Genomic DNA, 9,718 nt, shown 5'->3' on the forward strand with positions numbered 1-9,718 from the left:
CTGTCTCTTTCTCCCTCTCCAACCCTCCATCTCTCTGTCTCTGCATGGCGGCTACCTCTCCTCCAGCTGACACTTGTCCTGCCGTTGCTGAGAGGAGAGATGTGCGCTGAGCGCCTGACACCAGGATTGATCTGATCTCGCTGTCTCCCCATAAGCTCCATCTCATCCCTCGCTCCCAGAGACTCCGGAGGAGAGCAGTGATGGAGGAGAGAGGAGAGGCTATTGTCAACCCTTATCCTAGCGTGTCAAATTAGAAATGTACTGTGGGCACAGAGTGAGGATTCCAGAACACACGGAAGTTAATGACAGGAGAGGGGTTGCAACACAAAGCTCATGAGACTGGGTTGCAAGAGATGGGCGTGACATTCAGACAATCCAAGTGGATGATTATTATGAAATCCTAAACATCACTTTATACCAGTGGCTTGGCACCTCTGTCTTAATCGTTCCCTGAATCCATCCAGAAAGTATATTTCACTTCTCCCAACAAGTACTGTGAGTGAACCTCTGACCTCTTTTATTGAAGTGAACTAAGAATGGTATGTCAAATGTTATTTTATTGAGGTGAAGTGAGAATGTAAATACCAATGAGTCCTGTGTTTCTGTAAAAGCCATGCCTACCCACAGTGAATAACAAATCCCAGACATGTTCTTGCCTGGGCAAGGATACCAGCTATATATTTCTTCCATCGGGAGAAAAACTCCAAGCTACAGTGTGCTGGCCAGATGTTGGTGGGAGTGAGAAGGTTTTACCGAAGCCCACTAAATGTTTGAGCCCACACACACACACACGCATGCACGCACACACGCACGCACACACACGCACACACACACACACGCATGCACGCACGCACACTCACACGCACACGCACACACACACACACACACACACACACACACACACACACACACACACACACACACACACACACACACACACACACACACACACACACACAGAGAGAGAGAGAAATCAAGACTTCACTCCAGGCCAGAAAACACAGCACAAGTAAACTGTATTCATCTGATAAAACTTTATTTTTCTATGGATTTGTACTGGAATCAACATAATATTTTCTGATGGAACAGAAAACACCAAGGAGAAGGGTGGGAAAACCCCCTCTAAACACCAGATAATGTTGGAGGGTTGCAGAGTTGGAGTGAACGTTAGGGCAGCCTCCTATCCACTCGTATTATTGTCTTTGTGTTTCTTCCTCCTTTTGGGGTGAGTTTCTTGTCTTTGATTCAAACACTCTCACGTGTTTTTACATGTGATTAATGACATGGAACATACTTGCCAGGGTAGATCAGAAGGAAAGTACACTAAGCCAACTCTGACATGTACTGTAGCCCTCTCTCCCCCAACATACCTTGTTCAGAGTTTATTGTGTGCCTACGGTATATTAGTTGCTATAGTAACTAATATACTACATAGCAACTCCAAAAGAATTCTTGAAAAAAGTGAAAACCTAACTCTGGCCCTCGTCCAATTCTGAGTGAATTATGTAGGCTAGTTAATCACAAAATGTGTTTCTTAAAACCAACATTTCATAAAAAAATGCTAATTTATTAAAAAAATCTAGGGGGAGGAATATGAATTTTTGCTCACACTTGTGTATTGACGTATCGTCAGAGCGCAGGGTGTAAGACTTTGTCACATATGAGGTTCTACATTTAGTTCCTCACACAGTAGCTGGATTATATTTGCAAACCTTGACCAAAATAGCTGAAAATAGTGTGGTAAAATGTCCTTTCAAATGAACATAATGGGGCAAAAGTGAGAAAATAGCTTATGGTGTATTGCACTAATACAGTACAAACTAGTATAGCCACATACTCAGGGGGTAGTTTGTTGGAGGTATTTGGGCACATATTAAAGTGACAGCTATATCTGACTGCCAGCAGAGTGCCGTTGACAGGGCTGTAAGCCATCCAAAGTGCATAATTAGCAGGATCATGTCATGTCGTATAGCAAGACTTAGGGAGATACGGTGGTAACGTCTCAGTGCAGTTTACCTGCTTCAAAAGGGGATCCATCTGCTGCTGCTGACAACACTCACCTTGCCATGCAGGGGAATAAGCTGTCTATGTTAGCTTACTTCAGGCAGGCGCGAAGTTGTGTGCTTGAGAATACAATGTGGTCCTATTTACATGTACAGTTTAGTCAATTAGCAGATGCTCTTATCCAGAGCGAGTTACAATACAGTTAGTGCATTCATTTTAAGATAGCTAGGTGGGACAACCACATACAGTATCACAGGCATAGGAAGTACACTTTTCCTCTATAATGCAGCAGAGTCACAGTTAGAAGGGCGGGGTCAAGTGCAAGTGTTGGTTCAGGGAAGTTTGTTTATTTATTTATTTATTTTTAAATCTTATTTTCTTATATATATATATAAATATATATATTTATTTTGGGGGGGTCGAGGGGAGGAGGGGGATTATTTGAAGATGTAAAATATGCTATCTTACTTTATGGTACAGTCAGGTTTGGGTAGGTTACTTTCTAGATGTAATCTGTTACAGTTATTGTAATGGGTCATTTACTTTTGGATTACCTAAACTCAGTAACATAATCTGATTACTTTCCCCTTAAGAGGCATTAGAAGAAGATAGACGAAAATAATCCATCAATTGCATTTGGTGTGTCATCATAGTGGTTTCTGACTTGTGGTCAGATTCGCTCAGGGGGAACAAACTTAAACTTGTGCTTTTTTTTCAATGTTGAATTGAATGTAATTGAGAACTTCCTTTCTGAATTCAAAAGAAAACCAATAAGTAATCATGAAGTTTTTTGAAAGTATCTGTAATGGGATTAAAATATGTTAACTGGTAATGTAATTTATTACAGTTACATTTGTTTCTAATCAGATTACATGTAGTTCATCTCCAACCCTGGGTACAGTGAAATAATGTACTTCTGGACGTAAGAGGGTCATTTAGTAGATGCTTTCAACATATTTAACCTGTGTTCAGCATGTTCAGTCTAGGTGGCCCATGTGGGGAAGAAGTAGCCAGCTCTCTCCTACAGAAGCCTTGGTGGAGCAGACTGATGATCTTTACCGTTATTATTGTGTGTTACTGGCATTGGGAGGAGAGGGTGATGTAATCTATTGTATCTATGTTAATCACCTCTTTTTGATCCCAAACAACTAGCGAAATATAACAACCAACACCAAAAAATAATATATATATGTATATATAGGCCTAGCCTATTAAATATGGAATAAAGATATTCTATTTGTTGAACAAAAAGGAAAAAAGAAGCAACTGAGCAAGAGATGAATCAAAACAAATGTCTGTAACTCCTGAAAGAGAAAAGTAACAGAGATGTGTTGTTAAAAACAAAGGAAGGAAGAGAGTTGGGAGATGGGTTGGCTGCTTTTTACCAGACAGGTAGCAACTGCTAACATGATCACTTGCAGGTTAGCCAATTTCGGGAAGGCGAGATGCCCCGTTACCGTCCGCAAGGGTCCAGGGGAGAGAGAGGAGCAGAGCAGGGATGGATGAATCAAGTTTAATGACAAAGTGCTCTAATTGTCCCCCTCCACCCTCTCTCCACTCCCTCCTCCACCCCCATCCCCACCACCATTGAACTCTAATTACGGGCCAAGCTCTCCACACTGTCACGCGATATTAAGTTGTTGAAGAGCGGGGAGCCGAGATCATCGATAAACACTTTACTTTTGCGGAGGGGGGGGGGGGGGGGGGGGGGGGGGGGGGGGCGGAAGAGAGAGAATGAAGAAGAAGAAGAGCCGGCCCTTCCCTCCTGCCGTAACAGTGGGAACCAGCAGCACCTAAAGCCCTCCTGCGTCCATGAGAACGCCGGTGGGACTGCCCGGGAATGATTGCCGAGCAACAATCCGGAGCGTGAGCTCCCGGGCCCCGTCGAGGCCTCCCAGGGGCCCACCAAGCGCTGGTGCGTCTGAGAGGGAAAGGTGAACACGGTCACTCTAATTACAGGCCACTCACACACACATTCTTTCAAAGACACACACACACACATTCACACATACCACCGACATAAGTAAAGACAGGCCAATTAGGCCGAGTGGGAGATAAGGGGAAGTTTTATTTGTATACTAATTAAGACCCTGATGAAATTCAAAGGGGGGGGGGGGGGGGGGTTAGGTGAGGTGGAGGAGAGGAGCGAGCAGGCAGTAATTGTGTCTCTGAGAAAAGGTTGCTTTAGGTGCTGTTATCTGAGAAGCACAGCCTTGAGATAGTTGCCCCTAATCCCGTGCTAGAGCCCCGGTGTTGCACTGCAAGGTCTCTCATAATTTGATCCAGGCCCTTATGAAATTGCTAGAGCTTTGACAGCGGGATCATCGACTGTGTTTATTGTCTATTTGGTCCTTGTTAGTGAGTGTGGGAGAGAGGAGACAAAAAGGAAAGTGTGAGATCACACGGAAGGTTTATTTTTACCTGGCGGTGTGAATGAAGGAGCGGGAATCTCAAGACAATGGATGTGAACTTGTGGCTGTCCCCTATTAGTGAAATGAACCCTAAAGCTGATTCATTGAAGAGACGTGGTGTTATTAATCATAATTAGTAGCGAGCGTGCCAGTACACGTGTAATCACCTCAAAAGGCGTGACCATTAAAGCACTGAGTGGTCAATGGTCTCCTATTCACAAAGCTCTTTAATGAATACAGACAATAGATCATGCTTAGGCATAGTGGAAGTCAGCACTACCAATACACTGAGGGCCAGATTAAACCTAGTCCTGAACTAAAAAGCATGTTCAATAGAGAATCTATGTTGAAACAGCTATTTAGTCCATCACTACGCATAATATCTTTGTCCGTGAAAACCAGCCCTATGGGTAGGCCTAGAATTCTCTGTTATTTGTGTTTAAAACACAAGGAGATGAAGTTGTCCTGGTCTGGTAGACGTGGCGGTGTGTTTCTAGCTCCAACTCCAGCTAAGCAACAGCGAAGATGATCAAGGAGTTTGGGCATAGGCCTCTTGAATCTCAACTCGGAGTCATTGTGTTCAAAGAGAGTTGAAAAGGAGTGAGAGTGAGTGTGGAACTAGTTGAAGTAGCGAGCCCTCGTAGGTTGATCATCAGTGGGGTAATTCCCCCCACGGTAGCAAGTACCTCCTCGGATCAGAAAGTGAAGCACATAGATCCAAAGTGAAAAGTACTCCTTATCATTAGGCTACCCGCTATTTACTCCAACACTCCTCCGTCTTAAAAGGGAGTTTTTTCCCCCTGCTAAAGATCAACCTGGTTGGCTCTAAAGCCTCATCAAGAACCGTTTCATCCCTTATTAGAGATTAGGCTCACAGAGACCCCCTGCGACGCGTTGTCACAGTAAGCCCTGTTGCCCGGGAATCAAAGCAGGTGCCCCACCGAGCGTAGAGAGAGAGAGAGAGAGGGAGAGAGAGAGAGAGAGAGAGAGAGAGAGAGACAGAGAGAGAGAGAGAGAGAGAGAGAGAGAGAGACAGAGAGAGAGAGACAGAGAGAGAGAGAGAGAGAGAGAGAACGTCAGTAAAGCTCTGTTTTATCGGCCAAGGAAAGAAGATCGCATGTGGCAGGATCTTAAAAAAGTCAAATAATCTGGGCGATTTTACAACTCTCGGCAGTGGAGGGGAGCTTGTTGCTTCATTGGGGAGACCGATTCTCGACCGATTTGGAAAACCCTCGGCTTCAAATTGAATTAGCCTGCGAGACGGAAATATTAATGACGTAGTAATGCGTCGCTAGCAAAGTCAAAAGTTAGTATAAGCGGAGAAAGTGTGTGATGTTAAAGTGATAAAGAGAATTCGAAATGGACCCTCATCAGTGGAGAGAAGACATAGCTTCACACTCTTGAATCTGAGGGCAACTTTTTACAGTTGCATCATGGCAAGTCCAAAATTGCATTATTTTTCTGGGGAATTGACTAAAACTATTTAATTTGTATCCCTGCAGTGGAAGCAAGTGTTAAGACAAATATCCTTTCACATTTTGAGATGGCAAATGTATCATTGGTTTATCATTGCTAGCATGGGAATTTGTTTGTTGTTGATTTTATCTCATAATTTCAGTTTAGTGAAGCCAGAGAATATCAGTGTTTTGTTATTCCCTCATTTCTCAACAGTCCAATTAATTGAAATCTAATTTGAATGAACATTCACTGGGATGATTGAGCTGAAAAAAAAGTGATTAAGGATTCAAAAACGTAAAAGAACACTGCGAGTGATTACACTCGGCCACGGTCGTCCATTCGCGTAGTGAAATATCTTGACCAGAGAGAGGCATTAGCAGAGATGTTTAATCATGTATTCCCTTTAAGCCCATTAAGAATATCTATGTGGACACTTTTGATTGCTACAGAAAGTGTATCATCTAGGAATAGGCTTACCTTCAAACCACATCTCACCCTTTCGTCTCTTTCCCCCCGAGCCACAAAGATCAACTGGACCAGGCTGTAATTGTTCAGAAGTGAAGGAACACCAGAGAGGTGGATGCTACAGAGAAGCAGGTATCAGCTGACATCTGTTGGTCTGTTAGTGCTGCTAGGGGTTTTAAAGGTGTCATTGACAACGTGAAGACAGGTGCTGTAATGCAATGGTCTGAATGGTCATGCAATGCAATGGTCTGGTTGTCATGATTAGGGACTGATTCAGACCTGGGACACGCCAGGTGAGAGGGAACTCTATGGACAATCAATGACATGAATTTATTTTAAAAAACAGCAGTACTTCCAGGCCACATGTGAATAGTTCTGTCATGATCTATATCATTGGCACTTTGATGGAAGACTTTTGATAATCTAATATTTAAAAAATGTTTTTATCTCAACTTAATAGAAAATCACTTGATAGCCCAAAAAAAACAGCAAGGTCTGCATCTGCATCTTTTTCGTTTTATTGATTAATGCAACATTCATTTTGTTTACTTGTTTCCTGCTCACACATCAGTCCAATCTCCGTCCGTCCGGAAGGTTTCCCTTCTTGAATTTGTCTTGCAAATATTTATTTGGAGGTGATGCAAGCCATTGCAACTGTGAGAGGGGTGGTCAGCATGGGGTTGTGGGATCACTGTGAAGTAACCCACGTATCACCGATACCACTCCCTGTGCTCCACTGTGGGTTGAGGATTAGATAAAGAGCGTGCGTGTCAGTATTGGAATGGACAGTAATACAACACAACAGCTTACATGTCATGGATGCCAAACAATAACAAATCATAGTTTGGTTGGTGCATCCCTCGACGGGAAGAACTATCAAAGCCTGTTTGCTTTTACTCCGTGATCACTTCTCTCTTCCAAGGCTACGTGTGCCTTTTAATTCTTTTTTTACGTAGTTCTGTCTTTGAGCTGTTCTTGTCTGTTGATGTTCTGTATTTTGTCATTCTGTATCATGTTTCATGTTTTGTGTGGACCCCAGGATGAGGAGCTGCTGCTTTTGCAACAGCTAATGGGGATCCTAATAAAGTACCAAATACCAAGAGGAGGGATTGTCTAGTCTACAGAGAAAGAAAAAGAGAGAGAGAGAGAGAGAGAGATAGAGGCCCATTCACAATCCACCCTGGGGGGGTCTGGCTGGTCTGAGTGTCTTCACCGGGGATGGGGCTCCGGTCTGGGGCTCGGCTTCCACCGCTCCTGGGCCCGTCTGTCTGGGTGGAAGATGAATCTGGTCCATAGTCAACCGTCAACCTCCAGCCCCGAACAGACCCCCAACCAGCCTCCAGCCCCCAACAAACCCCCAACCAGCCTCCAGCCCCCCAAACAAGCAACCATTTCCCATGCGCCAACCAAATGGCAGGGGCTCATGAGGGATAATTGTGTGTGTAAGTAATGTTGTTTCTTTAACCATTGCAGCTCTAAAGCCCCTCAACACTTGCTAGGCCGTCATTGTAAGTAAGAATTTGCTCCTGGATGAATAACAAACCAAATAAAAAGCAGAGTGTAGGTCCCTGTTTAAGGACTCTGTCAGGGGTTGGGGGGGGGGTCTATAAAACCACACCGACAGGGGGTAAACAGTGCCGAGTCAACCCCGGCGACCTCCACAGCGACGCCTTCACTGTGTTATTAGCCCGGGGCCCTCTGGGGAAGGAGGCTTTGGAGAGCTGCCCACGCTAATGCCACGACAGACAGACAGACAGACAGGAAAACTGGCTGGGAAGCACAATGAGGCCTAATTAGCACAGAGACCTAGCAGCGTTAGCAGTTCTCGGCTACGCGCTCCCCTGGATAGCTAAACCCCCGGCCCTTCTTTTCATTTACTCTACTACTCTCATCCATCCATCCAGTGGCGTACCACATGTTGTGGCAGAGTGAAAACTGAGAGAAAACTGTGCAGTTTTATAACTAATCTCAAGTTATTCTACAAATTTTACAATGAGGCTGAGAGAGTTTTGCATTTTTAAAGCACATTTCTACACAAATTTTACAATGAGGCTGAGAGAGTTTTGCATTTTTAAAGCACATTTCCTGCCATTCTACACAAATGTTGCCATGAGGCTGAGAGAAAATATTGCAGTTTTACAGCTAATTTCCTGTAATTGTAAACATTTTTGCCATGGTTTATGACATGTTCACATGCCTTGCCAGGGCTGCTGGGGTGTGTGGTACACCAGTGCATCCATCCATCCCTCCATCCACGGAATAAAATGTGTGGGTTAGTTCACATGTGGGAGAGCAGGGAAATAGGAGAGCACCAGCCTCCCATCCTATCTCTGGCCCCAACGTCAAGCCTCAGTCTGGGCATCAGGAGGGGGCAGAGGTGGTGGGGGTATATTGTCTAAGGGTGTCGTTTAGCAACAACCCACACCATTTATGTCTAGAAACAAGGTACTGTAATTTAGAATGCGTTTCAGAGCAATTAAAATTTTACAGGCACAATTACTTATTTCCCCACTGGGGCAGCCACAATCAGAGAGTGTTTGTGTGTGTGTGTGTGTGTGTGTAATGGGTTTATGGCCTTGACGCCGTGGCACAAACATGTGATGCCTATCGCCCAGCTCGGCCGGGGCTTCTCTCAAGGCTACGGACCTGCGTTTATTAATTGTGGCTAAAGTTGATAAATAAAATCAGCTGTTTGCTCTTATGCTAATTAGCGTTAGAGATCAAATTTATGATTTCATAAGCACATATTTCTCCAAAGACTTAGGCCGTATGCCCCCTATCCATCGGTCATATGCTGCCTTGTAAGTAATCTATCTTTTGGGAGAGGAGAGGGGCCGAGAGGGGAGCTTGGACGAACACAGGCAGTAAATACTAATAGTACTTAGTGGGTACTTTGAGACTTGAAGTATTTCAGGCGATTTATTGAGCTAACTGGGCTTCTAAAGTAAAGATGCTAGAATGAAGGACTAACGCACAAAATATGACAATTTGTAGAAAAACGGAGCATCACAGGCTAACTAGCATTTAAATAAGATACCTATCTCACAATCAACACACAGAAAATAGTATAGTGTGAGATTAGGTGTCACATCTATTGAGCATTTGTCTAATTGAATCCTAACCATTTCCTCTTTTGGGTTTTCTCTCCCTTATTTGAGGTAGAGTACGGGTTAAGGTCTGTATAAAGCGACCCGTAGTGGTTTGAGAGATTCTTCTAACATAAAATGTGAAAAAGCCCTCTGACTGAAGCCCTCTTCCTCGGGTAAACCCAGTGCACCAGCTTCACACAAACACTTCATCTGTTTTTAACATCATAGTATGTCGGTGCCACCGGGCTCCTAGTCCGACTATCGATCCAAGTCACGACATCAAGGTGTAGC

This window comes from Oncorhynchus mykiss, chromosome 10, assembly GCF_013265735.2.
Source record: "Oncorhynchus mykiss isolate Arlee chromosome 10, USDA_OmykA_1.1, whole genome shotgun sequence".
NCBI classification, from domain to species: Eukaryota; Metazoa; Chordata; class Actinopteri; order Salmoniformes; family Salmonidae; genus Oncorhynchus; species Oncorhynchus mykiss.